The 25,849-nt window shown below is 41.3% G+C and overlaps 1 long non-coding RNA gene across 1 annotated transcript in view; it reads right to left on the bottom strand.

Annotated features, from left to right (window-relative positions):
• Positions 1–6,039: 6,039 nt before the first annotated feature.
• The window catches only part of LOC138851438 (uncharacterized), a 38,283-nt gene continuing 18,473 nt past the window's right edge, over positions 6,040–25,849 (bottom strand). Inside the window, exon 3 of the long non-coding RNA XR_011391211.1 lies at positions 6,040–6,234. This is a non-coding gene — a long non-coding RNA (uncharacterized lncRNA). The remainder of the gene's footprint in view (positions 6,235–25,849) is intronic.

Genomic DNA, 25,849 nt, shown 5'->3' with positions numbered 1-25,849 from the left:
CCCCCAATGCCATGAGCTGCCACTTTCTTTAACAGTCTATGGTGCGGAACTCTATCAAAAGCCTTACTAAAATCTAAGTAAATAATATCAAATTCTTTATTGTGGTCAACAGCCTCAAAAGCTTTACTGAAGAAAGTTAATAAATTAGTTAGACAAGACCGGCCTCTTGTGAATCCATGCTGAGTATCATTAATCAAGCTATGCTTATCGAGATGGCTTCTTATAATCTCAGCTATAATTGACTCTAGTAATTTGCCTACAATTGAGGTCAGGCTTATTGGGCGGTAATTTGACGGTAACGACTTGTCCCGTTTTAAAAATAGGAGTTACATTAGCCATCTTCCACATATCAGACACTACACCTGTTTGAAGAGATAAATTAAAAATATTAGTTAATGGTTCACAGAGTTCCATTTTGCATTCCTTAAGAACCCTTGAAAAAACCTCATCAGGACCCGGCGACTTATTTTGCTTCAGTCTGTCTATCTGCTTCACAACCATCTCACTAGTGACTGTGATGTTACATAATTTATCTTCTTCTAGCCCACTGTAAAAATTAATTACTGGAATATTGTTAGTGTCTTCCTGTGTAAAAACTGAGAGAAAATAATTATTTAAAATCAAGCACATTTCATTCTCTTTGTCAGTAAGGTGCCCATAGTTATTTTTAAGGGGACCTATCTTATCTCTAACTTTTGTTCTATAGACCTGGAAAAAACTTTTTGGGTTAGTTTTAGAATCCCTAGCAACTTTAATTTCATAGTCCCTTTTAGCTTTTCTTATCCCCTTTTTAATGTCCCTCTTAATGTCAATATACTGATTCATAAGATGACCCTCACCTCTTTTGATACGCCTATAAATTCCTTTCTTATGCCCTAGTAGATATTTGAGCCTATTATTCATCCATTTTGGGTCATTTCTATTTGATCTAATTTCTTTATATGGGATAAACGCTCTTTGAGCAGCATGTATAGTGTTCAGAAAACTGTCATAATGATAGCTCTCTTCGTTACCCCAGTCAACAGATGATAAATGTTCTCTAAGCCCATCGTAATCTGCTAAGCGAAAATCTGGGACTGTTACTGAGTTATCGCTACTATCGTACTTCCATTCAATGCTAAATGTAATTGATTTGTGGTCGCTAGCACCCAGTTCCTCTGAAATTTCTAAATTATTAACAAGGGATTCATTGTTTGCCATAACTAAGTCAAGCAGGTTATTTCCCCTTGTAGGTTCTGTCACAAACTGCTTCAAAAAACAATCCTGAAATACTTCTAAGAAGTCGTATGATTCTAAATTCCCAGTCAAGAAATTCCAATCAACATGACTAAAGTTAAAGTCTCCTAGAATTACTACATTATCGTGCCTTGTGGCCTTAACAATTTCCTCCCATAGTAGTTTCCCTTGGTCCCTATCTAAGTTTGGGGGACGGTATATCACTCCTAAAATCAGTTTTTCATGCCCCTATGAAAATTCTATCCAAACAGACTCTGTATGTGTTACTTCAGACTTAATACCCGTTTTTATGCAACAGTTCAAGCGATCTCGGACATACAATGCCACCCCCTCCCTCCCAATACTTCTGTCTTCATGAAACAATTTAAAACCCTGAATATGACATTCCGCAGGCATGTCCCGACTTTTTGAATTAAACCACGTCTCAGTTAAGGCAAATACATCAATGTTACCTACACTAGCAACTAATCTCAACTCGTCCATCTTATTCCTAGCACTACGGCAATTAGCATAATAAACATTGAAAGACTCTCCTTTCTCTTTACCCTTCCTGCTCATTTCTATTTTTCTACTAAACCTATTACTCTCCTTATCACCCAAGGTCCCTAGCTTTTCAATATCTATCTCGTTCTTATTATTACTAGTTCCCCTAGAACTCGTAATATTACTACACTGGGACTTCAGTGTTTTCCTGCCAAAACCCATACCACTAACTATTCTTAGTTTAAAGTCCTAACTGCTCCCTCCACTGCAGTTGCCAGTGCTCCCACCCCACACCTAGATAAGTGAACCCCATCCCTAGCATACATGTCATTTCTGCCATAGAAGAGGTCCCAGTTGTCAATGAATGTTACCGCATTTTCCTTACAGTATTTGTCCAGCCAGCAATTGACACCAATTGCCCTGGACAACCATTCATTTCCAACTCCCCTCCTTGGCAAAATACCACATATGAGAGGGTTCCCACCCTTACTTCTAATTATTTCTATTGCTGACCTATACCTGCTAAACAGGTCCTCACTCCTACGTCTGCCAACATCGTTGCCTCCAGCACTGAGACAGATAATAGGATTGCTCCCATTACCTCTCATGATGTCATCCAGACGGCTAACAATATCCTCCATCCCAGCCCCAGGAAAGCAAACTCTCTGTCTCCTACTCCTGTCCTTCAAGCAGAACGCCCTATCCATATACCTAACTTGGCTATCCCCAACAACAATATTCTTACCTTCCTTAATGTCTTTCGTCGTGTCATTCCCAGTAGTCGACTCACATTCGTCGGGTAGCACTGAGAATGTATTGGATGTTTCCACAACAGTTTCCACGGCAGTCTCTTTCTTCTTCATCGTTTCTACCTTTCCATTCGTCTTCTTGATCGTCAACTTCTTTCCCTGCTGTCCAGCCACTGACCAGTTTCCCTTCTTGACCTGAGGACTCAAAACAGGAGGACTACTACGAATCTTCTTGTTTTCCTCGGTCAGTCGCCGAATTTCCATATTCGCCAACCTCAATTCTTCCTTAAGCTGTTGGTAAAGTTGCTCGATGGAGGGCATCTTGCTTCAATTCTAGAGAGCGCGCAAACAGGTCTTCACAGAGCCAAGTACACGTCAACACTGCGCAAAAGCCAACTCAATCAGGAGCTACTGCGCAGCACGTCCGCACGGCCCAATAGCGATGCGAACACTGGTTAGCGAGAGATGTGTATTTGCTGACTCGTCGGGGTGGACTGGGGTTAATGAACCTGCATACGCGAATGTTAGGTATGTATGTAAAACATAGTTATTTGAGGGAGGGTCGGGGGGCAGGTATAGGTTTGACAGGGATTCGAAGGGATTTGGTACGTTGTGTGAATGGCAGGGATCTTAAAAGATGAGAGAACATGTTGAGGGTATTAACTTATGCCAGGGAGCCATGTAGGATCAAGATTGGAAAATTGGCATTGGTGGGAGGTAGGGAGGGGGTGGCTAGAGTAGAGGGCATATTTCCGATGTATGCATGGCATGATATTTGGGGACATCTGACGAAGTTACGATTGAGGGCCGGGGTACGGGAGGTAATGTACAAATTTCTTCATAATATATTGCCGTGCGGTGAAGTGTTAGCAAATAGGCGTGTGCAAGGGGGGGGAGCGTTGTGCGTGTGGAGAGATCGAGACGGCGTATCATGCAGTGTATTTTTGTGAGAGATTAGAATCAGTGAGGGTGTGGTTTAGCAGGGTTTTACGTATGGTGCGGGGTGGGGAATTAGTGTCTTAAGAGCGTTAAGTTTAGATGTGGGGGGAGGGGGGTAGAGTTGCTGGTGCAGAACGCAATGGGATATTTAGTTACGGATTTTGTATATATTTCAGGGGTTTATAGACACTTACCAGTAAGAGAGAGGATCAGGGCGTTGGCAGCGATTTTCTATGGTACACAGCAGCAGAATAATAATATTGCTGGAAGCAAATGGCATTTGACTTTTTCGGAGGGATATTGCAGATTTCATGTAAGGAATTTATGGGCTTTAATACTGTAAGGCAGTGGTTCCCAAACTGGGGGTAAATTACCCCCTGGGGGTAATTTAACCATTTTTGGGGGGTAATGGAGGGGTGACAGAAAAAAAGTTATGAATTCTGAAAATCAAGAAAACAATGCGGTACCCGGTATGAGGATTATTGTTAACTTTGTCTTAGTATATAAAGTTGTAAAGTAAACCTATTATAAGTAAGTAATAAAGTTAAACCAAATAACAATAAACATCAAAAACTAATATACAGTATTAGAAAAGAAGAAATATATAGCTAAGTGTGTGGAAACCCAAAAGTATTTTGACAAGTATGCTTCAGGACAAAAGTCACTCAGTAGCCCAGATCGACCTGTCCAGTACGCGTCACTCACTTCCTGAGGCTGCCTCTATTTCACACTGTCAGTTTATCTGTGAGCATCAGCCGAGGTAGACATAAGCTGGTATGTACGTGTACTGCCCTGTGCAGTATATAGTTAGTATTTACCCACTGTTACTGTGAATTTGTAGCTATTATTAATTTTATATATAATGTATGTGTGGTTCTTACGTTTTCATTGGTTTTGCTAGGATTAGCAGAGTATGCGAGGCTGTATACGTTCACGTTTAGCCATATATATCAATAATAACAACATTTTGTGAAAGGGGTAACATGCTTTATGTGGCATGTTAAATTGGGTAACAAGCTGAAAAAGTTTGGGAACCACTGCTGTAAGGGGTAGACGTGGCTGGTCTCTTTGGCGTTTGGGAGGGTATGACTGTTGGACTTGGTATGGTGAGGAATTATGTCTGGATGCTGGGTAGAAGTGGATATGGTAGGTTGAGGGAGTATAAACAAGACTGAAATAGGGTTTTGACATGTAATTAATTAATTGGAGGATTATAGTGTATGCCAAGCGAGCAGGTTTCATGAAATGTATGATTACCCCATATGATAAATCACTAATGTATCAGTGTTCCTTATGTAAAAATGATACTTGTAGACATGATGCTGGGTTTGAAATACAAGTTAGGTCCTGATATTATTTGGGTTTGAGTAAACCTTGGCGTTAGTCTATAATATCATTTGTTATTGGCAGATCATTGATGTGATCTTGGTTTTATGATATTGCATCGATAATACGATATTAATGATTGTTATGTACGGATTTTGAAGTGTGAGATGGTTACAGGTAATGTAATTTACGTAACATTTAACAGGTGATCGTGAATGATTCGTGTGTGTGTATATTATGTTGCTGTCTGGATTAGTTTGTAAATAGTTAAAAATTGTGTAATTTAGTTGTAGAAGTCAAAAGGCATCACGTACAACAATTGTTGGAATGACGTTGTTATAATAATAAAATGAGGTCTTGGGATTACAGGCTAAAGTTTGTTATTATAAGGTTTCTGTAATCTGTGATATATGTATATAGGTATGTTACATATTTAATCGCTTACGTGTGTATGGTTGATTGGCGTGGATGTGTTGCGTGATGGTTTATAGTGGAATACACACTAGCCTTGGGTATGTGTATTGTAATCTGTGAAAATGTGTGTGTTCGAGCTGGGTATGAATGCATTGTGAATGTTCATTGGTCCCCTTTTAGTTGTTGTAATTTCACTAGAAATTGGCGAGTTTGTGGTATAGTGTAAAGTAAAATTTAAGCTTTTATTTTTATGTTAAGAGTTTCCTGCTTATTGCGGGACGTATTATTGTGGTATGTTTTTGCAATTTTATTGTAGGTTTAGGTATGTCTTTTGTTTAACACTTGTAATGTATAATTTAATCCTTTGTATGCTGAATCATATCATATGTTGCATTTCGTGCAAGAGGGTCTTAGTGTACTGTATAACAGGCATGAAGTGTAGGTTTAGACTTTTCTTTTCATTGTTTGGTAACGGTATATCCTTTAATACACACATGACTAACACTTGGGGTGTGTTATGGGGTTGCTGGTAGTTCATTGTATTTGCAAACGGTTCATTATTGTATTCTTTTATTTATTTATGTCTTGTAATGTGTTCTTTTAAATAAAAATATAAAAAAAAAACTTATCTAATGACCATATGTACTGTTATTGCCTTATTAATCTTAAGTTAATTTTAAGTTTGCCAGAAATGCTCTGTATATAAAGGGGTTTTTGGTATGTACACCCAACTATTATTCTTTGTACATACATGTAACATGTCAAAATATATTATTATTATTATAAACTCCTCACACACACTACTGATAAACTAACATTAACCTCTGATGAGTTCTAAGTGTTATTCTACTGTCAGAGCTCAGCCAGGGGTCAGGCTCATCTAGTGCTTGCCTGCTCCACCAGGATGTTACTGCTGGTGGTCCCCTGACCCACTCCATTACAGCCTGGTTGATCCAGCACCTGGTGAAGATACTTGTCCAGTTTCCTCTTGAAGGCTTCTACACTTGTTCCAGCAGTATTTTTGGTTACATGTTGCAACAGTCTTGGTCCTCACATGTTGATACAGCAACACACAATATTCAACAGTCTGGCAACACAGCAAACTATATTTAGTATTTTTGACACTAATACTTTTTTTCTTTAAGATAAGATAAGATTTCGTTCGGATTTTTAACCCCGGAGGGTTAGCCACCCAGGATAACCCAAGAAAGTCAGTGCGTCATCGAGGACTGTCTAACTTATTTCCATTGGGGTCCTTAATCTTGTCCCCCAGGATGCGACCCACACCAGTCGACTAACACCCAGGTACCTATTTGCTGCTAGGTGAACAGGACAACAGGTGTAAAGAAACGTGTCGAAATGTTTCCACCCACCGGGAATCGAACCCGGGCCCTTCGTGTGTGAAGCTTTAGCCACCAGGCCACCTTTAAACCATGTACTGTAATTTACATGAATTAATATAAACGTAGGCACAAAAGATGGCCACAAATTATGTAATGCATTTTGACCAGCTAATTGTAAGCCATATTAATTAATATATATATTATTCAATAAGAATTCTTATGCAATTAACTACAATCAGACACCTAATGACAAATAGTCTATCACAAAAGAGACATATTTCGAAGTACTAATTCACAGATCCTCATTTTTATAGTGACTGAATATAGAAATGTTGAAGATACAGTAAGCTACTTTAGATTACAATATAATTAAATAGGACAATATATGTTACCAATTATGTATGGGTGTTGAAGGAAGAACAGGGACAGAACTGGATGAAAGCTAGTTTTGTTAGACATAACAGATTGCTGTCTCAATTATGCTAAGGAGATGGTGTTTTTTAACAGCTTCAGAGTAAGGTTTATATTGAAAACGAATGTCCTATATACTGTAGGCACAGTAGTATGAGTGCATATTTTGTTTATTAAACAAGTTCAAGTTTTGGGGGTGTGTGTTGTCTGCCACTGGAATGGGTAATTGTTTGCACAGCAACTTTTAAGTTAATAATGATTTTAGGTCATTTTATAGATTCCCATATCCAACTCAGTCCCTATGCTTCTACAATACTGTATAACACAAATATTGGGGTAGGGCCCTAATCTGACAACTCATAACATGAGCTTAACTCTGGGGTGCCTGACAGGCCAGGCTTAAGCCAACCAAAATTTCCAATAAACCTCACGACTTTCATTTTAACACACAACCCATCTCCCACTGAGGTGGGATGGCCATGAAGCTAAACATTTTCAACATCACTTTATATTACTGTCTTGCAAGAAGCATGCTAACAGTACACCTCAGATGACCCTCTAAACTGTATTATCCTCATACATCCTTCAGAGTGCAGGCACTGTAATTCACACTTCCAGGACTCAGATAACTGCTTTTCCTGAATCACTTCGTAAATGTTGCCTTGCTCACACTCAGCAACACATCAAATCATAATAACCACTAACCCCTTAATCCTTTCTTTCAACCAGCTTGCCACTATCTAGGCTGGAATATTGCTGCACTCTAACAGCACCTTTCAAGGCAGGTGAAATTGCCGACCTAGAAAATGTACAGAGAACTTTCACGGCGCGCATAACGGAGATAAAACACCTCAATTACTGGGAGCGCTTGAGGGTTCTAAACCTGTATTCCCTGGAACGCAGGAGGGAGAGATACATGATTATATACACCTGGAAAATCCTAGAGGGACTAGTACCGAACTTGCACACGAAAATCACTCACTACGAAAGCAAAAGACTTGGCAGACGATGCACCATCCCCCAATGAAAAGCAGGGGTGTCACTAGCACGTTAAGAGACCATACAATAAGTGTCAGGGGCCCGAGACTGTTCAACTGCCTCCCAGCACACATAAGGGGGATTACCAACAGACCCCTGGCAGTCTTCAAGCTGGCACTGGACAAGCACCTAAAGTCAGTTCCTGATCAGCCGGGCTGTGGCTCGTACGTTGGTTTGCGTGCAGCCAGCAGCAACAGCCTGGTTGATCAGGCGCTGATCCACCAGGAGGCCTGGTCACAGACCGGGCCGCGGGGGCGTTGACCCCCGAAACTCTCTCCAGGTAAACTCCAGGTAAACTATGAAGCTCCTCCTATACTACTGCAGATGTCCCCGACTCTGCACTCCAGTGCTACAGTCTTTGGGTCTTAGAAGATAAATGTCATTTTAATTCAAATATAGGTTTATGCTGAACACTATAAGGCGATCATTAAAAAAAAAATTCAAATACCAATAAATTCTCATTCATAAATCAAGCATTTAGACTGACTAATTTGATCTAATGATTTCAAATAAAAAATTTGAGGCTTGTAAACACACACAAGTGGGATTACGAACAGGCCCCTGACTGTCTTCAAGTAAGTAAGTAAGTTTATTCAGGTATACACAAATACAGTTACATAGAATTATCATACATAGCAGCATATGTGTAGAGAACCTAGGATAACCCAAAAAAGTCAGACAGTGACTTATTTCCATTGGGGTCCTTTTACCTTATTATTATAATATGAAGGTTATAATATTTTCTTATTATTCTACAATGAAGATAACATCTTATTATCATACTAAAAAGACTATCTACTACACCAAGGTCATTAAGACTATCTACAATACGAGGGTCATTACTAGGAATATGGTAAAATTTACATGTATGTTAGCTAAAAAATAGAAAATCATTCCCCTCCCTTTCTGTAGCTACATTCATCAGACACCTTTTGGCACTCTTCTTGAACTGGTTCATACTATGACTGGCTTTGACATGTGTGGGCAGTCTGTTCCATTCCTTTATTGCTTTACAATAAAATGTGTTTGAAGCCTGTCCAATGACTGTGGGTACTACAAAGTTGTGCTCTCTCCCCCTAGTACTATGATTGCTTTGGTTCCCAACCTTGACAAAATTGACAGCAAGATATTCTGGACATTGTTTGTGAGCAATTTTATAAACATGATTTAGCTTCAGTTGTTTTACTCTGTCTTCAACATTCAGCATATCCAACTGCTGTAATTCATCCTGGCCTACATGTTCTCTTTGTCCCAGCCCCAGGATGAATCTTACGATTTTGTTCTGGGTGATTTGCAGTCTATCTTTCAGTTTTTTTGTCAAGGCAGAGTACCAAGAAGAGCAAGCGTAATCCATATGGCATTGTATAAGGGCTAGACATAGGGTCCTGCGAGCCTCAGTAGATAGACACTGTGCTTGTCTATATAGGAACTTCAGTCTGGCATTCGCTTTCTTTACTACACTGTTCCCTATCAATTCTCCTGTCATGCATGGGTCAAAGGGGATTCCCAAATATTTTACTGATGAAACCAAAGTGATGGGCTCCCCATTACATTGAACATTAAAATTATTTACCCTTCTCAGTTTATGTTTCGTGCCAAAGAGAATGGCTTCAGTTTTCCCTAGGTGTAATGATAGTTTGTTGTCTACTAACCATTTGCTGCAGGACTCCAGTTCCAGTGTTAAAACATTAGCAATATCTTGTGGGTCTTTACCTGACACTAACAGAGCACTGTCATCTGCATACAGGAGTAGTTTGCACTTGACACTGATAGGCATATCATTGACATAACATAAGAATAATAAGGGACCTAGAATACTACCTTGGGGAACTCCACATGTTATCGGCAGGGGTTCTGATTCTGTTTTGTTGATTTTGACTATTTGTCTCCTGTTGCTAAGGTAGGACTTAAACCAGTCTACAGAACCTATACCGATAGCTTGAAGTTTATTACATAATATATTGTGGTTGACAGTATCGAAGCTCTCAAAGCTGTTGCTGGCTACAATCCCAACTATGGTGCTAATGTGAGAATCGTGAGAATGATGTACATAGCCTATGTTAGGTCCTTAATTGATTATGCTGCTCCCATGTTGATATTAGCTAGAGAAAGTTCCCTCCGACCCTTGGAGTTAATGCAAAATGAAGCTCTCAGGACTATTCTTGGCTGTCCCAGATCTACAAAAGTTCTTAACATGAGGAAGGAGCTTGATATTTCTAGTATCAGTGATAGGATTGTTGAAATTAACACTGTACTCGGTATTAGAATGTTGAGAAACGAACCAGACACTGTCACAGTGAATCTTACCAAGTGTCTAGAGGTAAATACACACAGATCTAAATGGATTGTGAAAACGTGCAATTGCATTAAGTTTTATAACCTGCATTATTATTATTATTATTATAATCAAGGGGGAAGCGCTAAACCCGGAGGATTATACAGCGCCTGGGGGGGGGGGACGTGGAAGGCATTCAGGCTTAATTCGGGGAACTGGAGCACAGATCCAATTCCCTAAATCAAGAGCCCCTCACCAACATCAAGGAACCTTCCTTGAGGGGTATAACCTGCATGAACTGTATCACTGTAGGCAACAAGAGCATTTCACCCCTCCATGGAAGATGTGTTCATTTAATATCACATACCTACAAGTCCCTCCCAAGAAGCTCATTGCTAGTAATCCCTTCCTTAAATCTCTTGTTAGAGCAACTGCTCAAGAAGAAATTTTTCGCCTAGCTGGTAGTAATAAGTTATCACAAGTTATATACACTGATGGATCTAAACAGGAGTCTTCTGGCAGGGCTGCATCTGCTCTTGTTGCCACCTCCCTAGTTAAGAACGATAATAAATTTGTTGAGTTAGGCATAAGAATTAACAACTGGGCGTCTACACTGCAAACTGAATTGTTTGCAATCCTAATGGCGCTAAAGCTAACCTATGACACTGAGCTTGACTCTATCATTACTGATTCTATGTCATCATTGAAGGCTCTTGGCTCATATAATGACTCCAACAACATGCTCATTGGGGAAGCCAGGTATAGATACTCAAAAATTAGGGACAAAGGAATTAATGTACAATTGCTATGGATCCCATCACACATTGGATTACTCCTTCATGATAAAGTTGATATGTTAGCCAAGAGTATCCAGAAGGAGAACGTAGAATATAACTTTGGTATAACTGTGTCTAGCATTAGGAATAATATTAGGAGAGAAGTAAATAATGAAGATGATTGTTATAGGAATGCAGTTAGAAGCCTGAGTAGATCTATAACCCACTATGATAACATGAACGTAGATAAGTATGTTTATGGAGCAACTTGCAATGTGAACAGACTGACTGATGTTGTAGTGGCCAGGCTTAGGCTTGGTTGCAAGTACTTCTGGCAGTTTGGGAGACACACAGATGATGATCAAACTAAATGTAAATTATGTGATCAGGCATATGGTCACTCTCTTGAACACTATGTGCTTAATTGTCCACTTATTGAGGAATACAGAGACAGACAGTATAATTACCTATGTGACATGTCAAGATATCTTATTAATGAAAATAAGATACCAGATATACTAAGCAAATTTCCTAAATTTGCTTGTAACAGATAAGTGAACTATAGATATGTAGATATAAATCCATATGTATTCCTGTTAACCCTTTGGGGCCTAGTTCCTAGGCCTTTTGTGTATCCACATGCTCTCGCACTACCGTCCACAGGATGGATATGGGGTGCACAATAAACTAGCCACTTCGGTGGCAAAATCTAAATCTAACAGTATCGAAGGCCTTTTGCAGGTCTAAGGTTACCATACCTATGAGGTTCCCCTTTGACATTTCAGTTCTCAGGTAATCCATCAGATTAATAAGGGAGGTGTCGGTTGAGTAGGATCTTCTAAAGCCCGATTGATAGCTATGGAGAATGTTGTTGTCATTAAGGTACTTAACTACTTGAGAATACACCGCCCTCCTAGAATTTTAGGTATTATACTGAGTATACTAACAGGCCTATAGTTGCTTACATCAGACCTACTATTTTTCTTGAAGATAGGAGTAACTCTGGCCTCCTTGAACCCCTCCGGTACGGTATTAGTGGTGATTGATAGATTTATTATATGAGCAATAGGGATTGACAGTTCAGAAACACCATCTTTTAGGAACTTAGACGGGATGTTATCAGGGCCTGTGCTCTTAGTTGGGTTTAACCTGCTTAGTTCTTTTTGAATAAAGTCATGAGATACACTTACTAGTTGACAACTGTTTGGGGTTACCCCTTTATTGGTATAGTATGTTTGAAACTTATCAGAGTCTGTGTTAAAGGTATTTGATGCAGCTGGTAGTTTACTTACTAGTGTTGATGCAACACATGTGTAGTAGGAATTAAAGCAATTTGCCACCTTAGATGTTTCGTGGTTTGTTTTAATATGTTTATTATGCACCCCATACCCATCCTGTGGGCGGTAGTCAAAAGATTACAGAGGTACATAATGGGTCCAGGGACTGGGCCTCAAAGTTTTGACAGCTGAGCAAGTTATAGAGGTAATGAATTCACAATTTACAAAGGTAATGAACTCACAATTTACAAAGGTAATGAACTCCAGGTAGGTCTAGTCACAATCATGACAAGTTACAAAGGTATTTACAGATTACAGAGGTACACAATGGGTCCAGGGACCGGGCTCCAAAGTTTTGATGGCTGAACTAGGTACAAGGTAATGAACTCACAAGTTACAAAGGTAATGAACTCACAAGTAGTAGTTTTGTTTCGTGGCATACCTCATTATCGATAGTGAGTACTATGTTAGACCTATCTACTGGCTTATGGCTATACCCCAACTGTTTTAGTTGTTGCCAGAGCTTTCTGGGGTTATGCTTATACTCTTCAATTTTTGAGCAGTAGTGCTTTGCCTTTGCTCCTTTTATAAGTCTCTGTACTCTGTTCCTCACCCTTTGGAATTCATTTAGTGCTGCAATATCCTGTCTGTTTGCTTTAAATCTTTTTAGCAGCTGGTCTCTGAATTTCATATTATCTAATATCTCAGTATTCATCCAGGGTTCAGTTCTTCGTTTAATCCTAACCTCTTTAACTGGTGCATTATCATCAAGGATGGTAGTGAACATTGTTTTGAATTTTTCCCAGGCATCGTTTACGTCCGTGCAACTTGTTATCTCTGTCCAGTCACAATTGTGTAGCCTATTTACCAGTGTTTCTTTACTGTAGTTTCTAGTTGACCTCATTTTTATTGTCCTGTGTAGGCCTATCCTATCCCTAGTGATTTTCCTGGTGCAGTAAATGATGAAATGATCACTAAGACCTGTGGTAATGACGCCTGACTGACTAATGTTCTCAGAGCGGTTACAAAGTATGTGGTCAATTAGGGTGGCTGAGAACTGTGTGATCCGGGTTGGAGTATTAATTAGTTGAGTGGATTCCTCGCCCAGCTGCCGGTGAGGGTGGACGTTTGCTACTCCTCTCTGACAGGCGCAAGTGCTAGCCAGGCTGTCACAATGGTGGTTGGGGTGCGACGCAGAATTAACACTGTCGGCATAGAATTACTGAGAGGTACAATTAATCAAGATTCGGCGTTGACGTTGTTGCCTCTGATTATTCGAGAGACATATGGGATTGAGGATTGCGACCTTTACGGTGTAGCCTTAAATGGAAACTACCGAATGTTCGTGAAACTGCTGTCATCACACGTGTATGAGGATCTACTTGCTCAATATCAGGATGTTGCTATCGAGGTTAACGAGGGCATCCTGGTAAAGATGGTCGATGTTTCGAGTCAATTTACGTATGTAAAGTTACGTAATGTGCCTTTCGAGGCAAATGAAGCTGACCTACGTAGTGTGTTCGGGAAGTTTGGAACTGTACACGTAGCTCAACAAGGCAAGTGGACGGCAGGGGCTTATGTGGGTTATCCAGAAGGTAGTTTTAGCCTAAAGATGACTCTGAGGCAACCTATACCTTCGTATGTGTTCTTAGAGGAATTTAGGACACAAATACTCGTAACTTACGCTGGCCAACGTAGAACTTGTAGACTGTGTGATGGTTATGATCACATAGTGGCTGAATGTGTGCGGCGGAGGACTGGCCAGGGAATACCAAGGAGTGACATTACGAGGCGAGGACCTACAGTGACAGATCAGAACCGCCAGGATGGACGTAGGCGTGGTCGGTTGTGGAGTGAGGAAGTGGAGGAAATGCAACGTGAGGTGGAGCATGAGGGTGCAGTGCAGCAGTTGAGTGCGTCTGCAGAGGATGTGATGCACGAGGCGGACAAGGACGTACCTAATGACGTAGAAATTGACGTAGTGCTTGAGACAGTTTTGCAGGAGATGTTCCCTAAATCGGAGGAAGCCTTGACAGAGGTAACGACGGGAGACCAGGTACAGGGACAAGGGGAAGCATGCGGGTCTGAAGATAGGAATGTAATGTCGGCTTGGCCAAGTAGTGAGAAGGGGAATGAGGTGATAGAGGTGGAGGTGCACAATGAGGAAGGTCAGGAGACTAGCATGGCAGAAGAGGAAGTGTCGAGGAAGCGGGCAGCTGTCACGTCTGACTCGGATGACGTCCTCACTCCAGCACAAAGACCAGGGAAAAAGGCGGGGATTGAAGGTGTGTGTAGAGGCACAGAGAAAAAGAAACGCCAGCAAGGGGTTAGGAGTGGAGGGGATGGGGTGAGTGCCAAGGACGGTGTGTATGAGGCTACTGGACAGCGGAAAAATGTGGTGGGGAAAAGCGGGTGGAAAACGTAAGCAGGCCTAAGGTGTATGACAATTAATGTTAATGGTTTATGTAAGAGTGGTAAGTGTGTATGGTTGCGAGGACTGCTGTATCGTTACAAGGTAGATGTTGCCTTTATACAAGAGCATAACTTGAAAATAGGAAAATTGCTGGAGGTGGATGGATATAGGGCTTTTGTAACTCCAACAACACGTTTAAAAGGTGGAGTAGGTGTTTTAATTCGTGAGGCAAGCCCGTTTGTTTTGCAAAGGTTTGAGGGGGGGGGGTGAGGGAAGAATAATGAGTGGACGGGTGGTGGTTGCGTGAATGCGTGTCCTTTGTTGGAGTGTATGCTCCGGCGGAGAACGATGCGAGGGTAAAATCGGCATTTGTAAGGGATGATCTGGTGTATTTCTTGAGAGTGCTGCCCAGGGTTGCATTGATTGGGGGAGATTGGAATTGTATAATACGGAGATTTGATGTGATGCCAGCGGGGGCGGGATATTTTTCAAACGTGTTGCGAGACCTGTGTAGAGATATTGGGGTACGAGATGCATTTTGGGGTGGAATAGGTGAAGTGCAACATACCTATGTAAGGAGGGAATACGCAGCTAGACTGGATAGGATCTATATAATGCAAGGGGTTTCAGTGGAGTCTTTTAACACTATAGAAGCAATTTATTCAGATCACAGGGCAGTGGTGGTGGGGGTAGCATGGGACTCGTTAGTGAAACGGTTTGAAAGCTACTGGAAATTAAACACGCGACTCCTTGAGGATGAGGAAGTGGAGGAGGGGTTTGCTTCGCTGTGGAGGAAGCTAAGTGAGGAGGCAAAAAGGGTTGATAATGTTGTACGTTGGTGGGACAGTGTGGCCAAGGAGAGGATTCGTAGGTTTTACGTGGGTGAGGGGAAGCGTATAAATCGACTGAAGTATGGATTAACAAATTATTTGGAAAGTAGAATAGGATACTATCATGAGCAAGGAGTAGTGGGAGGGGCATTCCAAACAGAGGCAATAGATGATCTGAAGAGCAGGATAAGAGAGGTGCAGGAGGAGAGATTTCATGCGGTGCGGGTGCAGGCGGGTGTGGAGGAAGTGCTTTGGGGGGACAAGCCATCGGCATGTGTGTTGAGGAGACAACAGCAGAGGAGGACAGCGACCACAATAGCAGATTTGGAAGTGCACACTGAGGTGAAAGGGTTTAGGGAGGGGTAGGTGTTAAAAACAACGGAGGTGATGAGTATGTTCGCGGATGCATGGTATGGGCATTATTGGAAAAGTAAAGGAGTTAATAGGGAGGATCTTGATGGGGTGTGTGCTGTAGAGCCCGTAGCTCTGGGGAGAAAGGACAGGGAAGCTTTGGGTGGTGAGATTGAAGAGGGGGAGATATGGAGAGTGCTTGTAGACATGTGCAGAGGCAAAGCACCAGGTATTGATGGACTACCAAGTGAATTTTACTTAAAACATTGGGATCTGTTAAGGGGTTTTTTAGTAACGCTGTTCAATAGAATGAAAGATGGGGGAGAATTGGGCGAGAAGCAAAGTACAGGGGTCGTAGTGCTTGAGCCCAAGGGTAAGGGGCAGAGTACACTTAAGGATTACAGGGCGATTACTCTCATGTGTGCGGACTATAAATTGTTCGCGAAGATTTTGGGGAATAGGTTAAAATGTGTAGTGGGACGTGTAGTTTCAAAAGGTCAACTAGGGTTGCCAGGATGGTCGATGGTCATGGGGCACAGAATTCTAAAGGGGTTTGTTGAGAGTTTTGAGGGGACGCAGGAAGGAGGGGGTATGGTGGCGATTGATTGGCAGGGTGCTTATGATCAGGTGGAAAGGGAGGGTTTAAGACAGATCCTTAGCAAACAAGGTTTTGGGGATGAGATTGTGGGGTGGGTTGAAACGTTGTATAAAGGGGCAAAAGCGAGAATTCAGATCAATGGACGTGTGGGAGGTGTGGTGAACATGGATAGGGGCTTGAGGCAGGGTTGCCCGCTATCACAGTTATTATTTGCATGTGTGCAAGATCCATTTTATAGGTTGGTTGAGACCAGTGTGTGTGGCGGGGAGGGGTCGAGGGAAGGCTTGATTAGGCATCATGTGGTAGGTTACGTGGATGACACGACACTCCTAGTCCGGAAGGGAACAAGATTGAGAGAGTTGGGAGGGGTGGTTGGCATGTTTGGAGGGGCGACAGGCATGACTGTAAACGTTGAGAAAACAAAGATCATGGGACTAGGGGAGTGGAGAGACAGAGTTGATAGGGACTGTGATGTGGTGAGAAGGCAGGAAGGGCAGTTATTAATATGTGGCATTTCATATAGAGCGACCATAATGGAGGCTAGGGAGGCGAATTCGTTGAGAATGGTGGAACGCGTGGAACATCGGTTGGGGATGTTACGGCCTTATCACTTGACACTGTTGCAATGGGCGATTATTATTAACGTATTGCTGTACAGTAAGGTATGGTATGTAGCAGCAGTTTTTCCATTGCTGAGGGCTGAGATTACTCGTATCCTTAGAAGTGTTTTTAGGTTCTTATGGGGCTCAGGATGTGAATGGATGAAGAGGGAGGTGGTGACTTTGCCGGTGAGGAAGGGAGGTTTAGGTTTGTTGGACCTGGGAAGGAGGGTGAAATGCATTTTCGTCAGGTGGGAGTGGAAAAGATTAGGGGGACAGAGGGGGACATGCATGCAAAGGTTACATGATATTTTGAGGGGAATGTATGTGGGTGGGGAATGGAGGGAGTGAGAGATTTTGTTGAGGGCACTTTTGTGGGCGCGCGAGCCAGACAAATTAAAGGTGAGGGATTTATATCGAATATTGAGGGTAGAGGAGACGGCCCCAGTTGAGGGGCTGTTCCCGATGTATGCATGGGGTGCTATATGGAGTCTGTTCGGTAAACTAAAGCTAGGGCCCAGGGTGCGAGAGATCATGTTTAAATTTTTACACAGGATTCTGCCTACTGGATCAGTCCTCAGAAACAGACGTGTGGTAGAGGAGGGTTGGTGTGGGTTATGTGGGGAGTTGGAAACAGCCTATCACGTGGTATACTTTTGCGATTATTTGGGGAGTGTGAGGGAATGGCTGGGGAAAGTGGTCAGGAGGATAGGAGGAACTGGGGTGTCAGTGTTGAGAGCGCTGAGTCTTGATATAGGAGGGGTGGGGGAGAATGTGGCACGGGGAGTAGCTTATATCGTGGTGGATTTTGTGTACATATCGTGGGGAATGAGAGGGGTGGATAATGGGGAGACGAGGAAACGAGTTTTAGTGAGGATTTTTTGTAGGACAATGAATAGGAATCAGGAAATTTATGGGAGGAGATGGGAGGGAGCTTTCACTGAGGGTTACAGGTCCATAACTGTTGGGGAGTTGCTAGAGTTGTGGGGGGGGAAGTGGGTTTAGATTGTTGTGTAAAGCATTAGATAAAAAAAGGGGGGGGGACCAAATGGGCTTGCCAAACGAAAGATGTTGGTTTTCAAATTCAAAGTTTATTCTCTATAAGGATTACAATGTTGACTTTACAGAAATTTGGTTATTGTGTGGTTTACATGTTGTAAAATAGTGATTACAGAGTGTACCACTAGAACGCTTAGCATGGCTAGGCATTTCGGGCAGACTTAGTTTTATTCTTAATTGTAAAATATTACAAATTATGAGGTAAGTTGGTATTATGACTAAGTGACTAAATACTAGTTTGTGGGTTTAGCAATGTGAATACTTTTGTTTTGGCACAGTACATAGTTTCAGTATTGGAGTATCACAGGATTCATTATTTTAAGACTGAGATTAATATTTCTGTTTATGGTCAAATGAGTGAGTGAGTGTAAGTGTGAACCACCAGGTGGTATTCGTGTAGTTAGTTGACGGGGTGTATCAGGGAGATAAGATGTTTTCTAATGGTAGTTTTGAAGGTGATGAATGTGTCTGCAGTTCTAGAGTTCTCAGGTAGGGTATTCCAGATTTTAGGGCCTTTGACATACATTGAATTTTTGTAAAGGTTTAGTCGGACACGGGGAATGTAGAGATGTTTGTGTCTGGTGTTATGCCTGTGGGTTCTGTCACAACTATCAAGAAAGCGTTTTAGGTCAAGGTTGATATTAGAGTTTAAGGCCCTGTAGATGTAGATTGCACAGTAGTAAGTGTGGATGTACTGAACAGGGAGTAAGTTTAGGTCTATGAAGAGTGGGGGGGTGTGTTGCCAGGGATGGGATTTAGTGATTATTCTTACTGCAGCTTTTTGTTGGGTTATTATTGGCTTTAGGTGTGTTGCTGCAGTTGATCCCCAAGCACAAATAGCATAGGTGAGGTATGGATAAATAAGTGAGTGGTATAGTGTGAGAAGGGCATTTTGCGGCACGTAGTATCGTATCTTGGAGAGGATCCCAACCATTTTGGATACTTTTTTGGTTATATGCTGGATATGGGTGCTGAAATTCAGGTTGTTGTCAAGGTATAAGCCTAGGAATTTGCCCCCATTATTTCTGGTAATTAGCGTGTTGTCAATCTTAATGTTAATTTGTGCATCTCCTGCTCTGCTACCAAACATAATATAGTAGGTTTTGTCAGTGTTAAGCGTAAGTTGATTGGCTGTCATCCAAGTCGATATTTTGATCAGCTCCTCATTCACAATGGTGTTGAGGGTGGCAAGATTAGGGTGAGAGATGACATAAGTCGTGTCATCTGCAAAGAGAATGGGTTTCAGGTGTTGGGATACGTTTGGAAGGTCATTGATGTATATGAGGAAGAGCAGGGGACCAAGGACACTTCCCTGCGGAACTCCAGTATCAATTGGCCGTGTTGCTGATGCTGTGTCTTTAATGGTGACATACTGATACCTATTAGTAATGTAAGATTTGAAATAAGCAAGTGCATGGCCTCTTATACCATAATGATCAAGTTTGTGGAGTAGGATGTCGTGGTCTACTGTGTCAAAAGCTTTTCTTAGGTCAATAAAAATTCCTAGTGGATATTCCTTATTTTCCAATGCTGTGTACAGCAGATCTAGCATTTTTATGATTGAATCATTAGTGCTTTTATTTTTCCTGAATCCAAATTGGCAGGGGTTGAGTATGTTTTGAGCCGTTATAAATGAATACAGTCTCCTGTGCACGAGTTTCTCAAAGACTTTGGATAGCAATGGTAAGTTAGATATTGGCCTATAGTTGTTTAAGTCTGTAGGGTCACCACCTTTATGTATTGGTGTAACCCTTGCCATCTTGAGTAGTTTCGGGAAGGTGCTAGTCTCTAGTGACTTGTTAAAAAGTAATGAAATAGCATGCGAAAGGACATGGGCCGCTCGCCTGTACAGTAATGGTGGGACATGAGACAGATTCCCTGAGTTATTTTTAAGCGACTTTATAATCTCGGTGACTTCCATGGGCTCAGTTGGTGCAAGATAGAAGGAATTAGGGAAATTCCCATCTAGGTAGTCCCCGGCATGGGCATTGGTATGTGGGATTTTACTGGCGAGATTAGATCCTATGGTTGAGAAGAAGTCGTTTATCTTGTTAGCTGTGTCAGTGGGATGTAGTGGTGTTTCATTAGGTTTAGTAAGGACAATATTCTTGGTTTTTCTCAGTTTTTGGGTCCCTAGAATCTGAGAGAGTGTTTTCCAGGTCTTTTTTATATCTCCTCTAGTGTCTGTGAATCTACTGGAGTAGTATAGTTGTTTGGCTTTCTTTATTACTTTGGTGAGAGCTGATGAATAGTGTTTAAGAATATCTTTGTGTATTAAGCCCTGTCTATATTGCTTTTCATATTGGTGTTTCTTGTCAATGGATTTCAGAATGGTGCTGGTTAGCCATGGGCAACCAAGCCGTTTGTTTGTGATCTGTTTTGTTTTTATAGGACAATGTTTGTTGTATAGTTTAAGTAATTTGTTAAGAAAAATGTCTGTCCAGTCATCAATACCATTGGCCTTGGAGAATTCTGTAGGCCAGTCAACAGTCTCTAGGTCAGCTGTGAACTTCCTTACTAAGGCCTCGTCATGGAGTCTAAATGAGACTTTGTTGTATTCAAGTGGTGGTTTACTAATGTTTGTCAGGAGGAAGGTAGGGTAGTGGTCTGTAGTGCTATCTGTGATTATCCCTGATTTAAGGGGGGCTAGTATATTGGTCCATATGTGGTCTATTATGGTTGCACTTGTCTCAGTGAGCCTGGTTGGTTTAGTTATTGTTGGTATGAGAAGTGTGTTGTTCATATTGTTGATGAAGTCAGTTACAGGCTGATCATCTAGTAAGCCAAGGTTGATGTTGAAGTCTCCAGCTAAGAGAAGGTGGTGCTTATTCATTTGTCTGTTTGTTATTAGTGACTTTAATTTCTCACTGAAATTTGGGATGTTTGTGTGAGGTATCCGGTAAATGGCACCGATTGTTATAGGCGTCTTAAGGTTTTTTACAGTAAAATTAGCAATAATGTATTCCCCATATTCATCACTAATGCAAGTGGTGCTAAGACAAGATAATTGGTTAGAGTAATAGATTGCAATACCACCCCCAACTTGGTTTGGTCTGCAGTTGTGAATTGCTGTGTATCCTGGTAGAGGGTAGATATCTATTGTGTCCTGCTTAAGCCAGGTCTCAGTAAGAATAATGCAGGAGAAGGGTGTCTTTAGTGATTCAAGGAGTGCTAAGAGGTCATCATAGTGTTTGCTTAAGGACCTGATGTTGTACTTAAGTACTGATAGACTTTTAGCATTGTTTAGGATAGTGCTGGCTTGTGATGCTGTGTAATAAAGGCAGTTACTTTCCAATAGGTTTTGATTGGGTGTCAGATTATGGAGGTTTAGATCAGGGTCAACGTGATCAATCATCTTCTAGGTTTAAATTATGGTTATTTATATCCTGAGTTGTGTGTTGAGTTCTAGTACTGATAAAGAGGTCAATATATCTGAAATGCGTAGGGAGACACTGGTCAGAGAAATAGCAAGCATCGAACTTAAGCTAAAAGAATCCTTTAGGAGTCAGGAATCGCGGGAAGAACTAAAAGCCATAAATGAAATCGAAAGAAACCCAAAGTATTTCATCTCCTATGCCAAATCAAAATCGAGAACAACGTCCAGTATTGGGCCCCTACTTAAACAAGATGGGTCCTACACAGATGACAGCAAGGAAATGAGTGAGCTACTCAAGTCCCAATATGACTCAGTTTTTAGCAAGCCGCTAACCAGACAGAGTCGAAGATCAAAATGAATTTTTTATGAGAGAGCCACAAAATTTGATTAACACAAGCCTATCCGATGTTATCCTGACGCCAAATGACTTCGAACAGGCGATAAATGACATGCCCATGCACTCTGCCCCAGGGCCAGACTCATGGAACTCTGTGTTCATCAAGAACTGCAAGAAGCCCCTATCACGAGCCTTTTCCATCCTATGGAGAGGGAGCATGGACACGGGGTTGTCCCTCAGTTACTAAAAACAACAGACATAGCCCCACTCCACAAAGGGGGCAGTAAAGCAACAGCAAAGAACTACAGACCAATAGCACTAACATCCCATATCATAAAAATCTTTGAAAGGGTCCTAAGAAGCAAGATCACCACCCATCTAGAAACCCATCAGTTACACAACCCAGGGCAACATGGGTTTAGAACAGGTCGCTCCTGTCTGTCTCAACTATTGGATCACTACGACAAGGTCCTAAATGCACTAGAAGACAAAAAGAATGCAGATGTAATATATACAGACTTTGCAAAAGCCTTCGACAAGTGTGACCATGGCGTAATAGCGCACAAAATGCGTGCTAAAGGAATAACAGGAAAAGTCGGTCGATGGATCTATAATTTCCTCACTAACAGAACACAGAGAGTAGTCGTCAACAGAGTAAAGTCCGAGGCAGCTACGGTGAAAAGCTCTGTTCCACAAGGCACAGTACTAGCTCCCATCTTGTTCCTCATCCTCATATCCGACATAGACAAGGATGTCAGCCACAGCACCGTGTCTTCCTTTGCAGATGACACCCGAATCTGCATAACAGTGTCCCGCAGACACTGCAAGGCTCCAGGCGGACATCAACCAAATCTTTCAGTGGGCTGCGGAAAACAATATGAAGTTCAACGATGAGAAATTTCAATTACTCAGATATGGTAAACATGAGGAAATTAAATCTTCATCAGAGTACAAAACAAATTCTGGCCACAAAATAGAGCGAAACACCAACGTCAAAGACCTGGGAGTGATTATGTCGGAGGATCTCACCTTCAAGGACCATAACATTGTATCAATCGCATCTGCTAGAAAAATGACAGGATGGATAATGAGAACCTTCAAAACTAGGGAGGCCAAGCCCATGATGACACTCTTCAGGTCACTTGTTCTATCTAGGCTGGAATCTGCATAACAGCACCTTTCAAGGCAGGTGAAATTGCCGACCTAGAAAATGTACAGAGAACTTTCACGGCGCGCATAACGGAGATAAAACACCTCAATTACTGTGAGCGCTTGAGGTTTCTAAACCTGTATTCCCTGGAACGCAGGAGGGAGAGATACATGATTATATACACCTGGAAAATCCTAGAGGGACTAGTACCGAACTTGCACACGAAAATCACTCACTACGAAAGCAAAAGACTTGGCAGACGATGCACCATCCCCCCAATGAAAAGCAGGGGTGTCACTAGCACGTTAAGAGACCATACAATAAGTGTCAGGGGCCCGAGACTGTTCAACTGCCTCCCAGCACACATAAGGGGGATTACCAACAGACCCCTGGCAGTCTTCAAGCTGGCACTGGACAAGCACCTAAAGTCAGTTCCTGATCAGCCGGGCTGTGGCTCGTATGTTGGTTTGCGTGCAGCCAGCAGCAACAGCCTGGTTGATCAGGGGCTGATCCACCAGGAGGCCTGGTCACAGACCGGGCCGCGGGGGCGTTGACCCCCGAAACTCTCTCCAGGTAAACTCCAGGTAATATCTGTAGTGGTAGGAAGTTTGGACAAGTATATAGCTAGAGTATTTTGGTCATGTAGAGTATAGTCACTACTACACATAATGAAGTTGATGTTGTCTATGTGTTGTGCTGGAATGAACTAAAGTACAACTAGGTATAAACTAGTAATATAAAAATACAAATTAAAAATAGAACAAGACTCTCACTTGTAATTGCACTAAGGTCTAACATAATGACTTTTGTGGAGTCTATGTTTTGAGCTAGAATGAGCTAAAGTACAATAGGTTTAATCTAATATAAAAATACAAATTAAAAATAGCACCCGTCTCTCACTAGTAATTGCACTATGGTCTAATATAGTGAATTTGGTATTGACTATGTATTGAGCTAGAAAGAGCTATAGTATAACTAGGTTTAGTCTAATATAAAAATACAAATTACAAATAGCACCAGTCTCTCACTAGTAATTGCACTATGGTCTAGTATTGTGAATTTGGTATTGACTATGTATTGAGCTAGAAAGAGCTATAGTACAACTAGGTTTAGTCTAATAATATAAAAATACAAATTACAAATAGCACCAGTCTCTCACTAGTAATTGCACTATGGTCTAGTATAGTGAATTTGGTATTGACTATGTATTGAGCTAGAATGACCTAGAGTAAAACTGTGATTAATCTAATATAATAAAGGCACAAGACTCTCAATTGTAATTGCACTACGGTCTTATATAAGTTGTTTACAAGAATTAGTGTATAATTAGATTTAAATTGACAGGATAAAATACAAAAATTATGGTAGCAAAAGAATAATAAAAAAAAATAAAAATAAAAATGGCAATGACTTGGTTATAATATGCTAGTAAGATGGTAGACAGGATAATATAAAAGGTGTAGTTGAAAATACTAGTTTAAAAAAGTATGGAATAAAAATGGTCAATAAAAGAAGTTTACAATAAGTTTGATCAATATAGTTTAAAGTAAAATTGGGCAATAATAGGGATTTAGAATAAAATTGGGCAATTGAGTATTTTTTAAAGTGAGGTAGAATTATTGAAGACAAGTTATGGTTAGTTTATAATAAAATAAGATGGAACAGTGATGTGGTAAGTTGTAAAAAAGGAGATAGATTCTGTAGATATTAAACACAATTAAGACTATGAGGTAGAATGGTCGTTGAATACAACAATGACAATCAAAAGTAGTTGGGGTATTAGAATTTTAGGGGGGCACAAATTTATGACAATATAACACTAACGGTGGACTATGGGTATTATCTGCACTTTACTCTGATTCTGTTAGTCCAGCCTCACTTAGGAATGTTTTAAGGTCATGTTCTGTAGAGATGAAGTATCTCTTCCCAGTGGGCTGTTTCCTAACTGCGATTTTTCCATCCCTCACAAAGCACTGGTGGATTTTTTGGGCATAGCGTAATTTTCTTAGCCGATAAAGGAGGTTTTGTCTTGTTTTGGTAAGGCACTCATTGACGTAAACATCAGTTTTCATAGAAATAGATGTTTTTAGTAGGTTGTTTCTTTGTAGGCTAGTTTGGAATTTTAACAGCACTGTTTTTTTTTACCTGCTTGGTAGCCCATCAGTTTGCAATCCTTTAGGTCGTCACTACGTATGTTAAGGCGAAGGTGGTCCTTGATAAGCTGTAGGGTGGTCTCCATGCAGGTCTCTTGGGTGACTGTGGCTGGGAGATGTTTGCTGTTAACTACAACAGTGTCAGTTAGCTGCTGTTGGTCTAATATTATGGTCTTGGAAGTTGGTTATGACAGTGGCAAGTTGTTGGTCCACTCTTGATCTTTCCTCTGTAATGTTGGTAGTAAGTAGGGTGACTTGGTCTTTTAGTGTGTTGATGGTGTCTAGGGACTGGGTGTGGGTGTTGCTTTGTTGTTCTAGAGTGTCTAGTTTATGTTCTAGAGCAGTGATCTTGTTGAGGTAATCTGCATTGCTAGCCTTTAGTTCCTGCATTTCTCGAGTTAGTTTGGTGATCGTTTGGTTCTGAATCATAAGGAGTTTAGCTATTTCTGGGTCGGTGATCTTCTTGACATCAAATACTGGGAAGGAGTTATCTTGGACTGTAGCGGCGGTCATGTTTATTGTTGTCTGTCGTGTGTTGTGGTGGTGTCGGTGGGTGATGAGGGTTGTGTCCTGGCTGGCAGTACCACAAGTTTTCCTTGTGTTATTGCTGCTCTCACCTTTGATGTTAGGAGTCCTTAGCTGGTTACTGGATCTTCTTTTATTGTTCTGACCCTTGTCCATTGGCTGTGGCTTCGGGTGAATTGTAGGCGATGGGT

Source organism: Cherax quadricarinatus, unplaced genomic scaffold, assembly GCF_038502225.1.
Source record: "Cherax quadricarinatus isolate ZL_2023a unplaced genomic scaffold, ASM3850222v1 Contig613, whole genome shotgun sequence".
Lineage (NCBI taxonomy): Eukaryota > Metazoa > Arthropoda > Malacostraca > Decapoda > Parastacidae > Cherax > Cherax quadricarinatus.
This window is presented reverse-complemented; position numbering and strand designations above follow the sequence as displayed.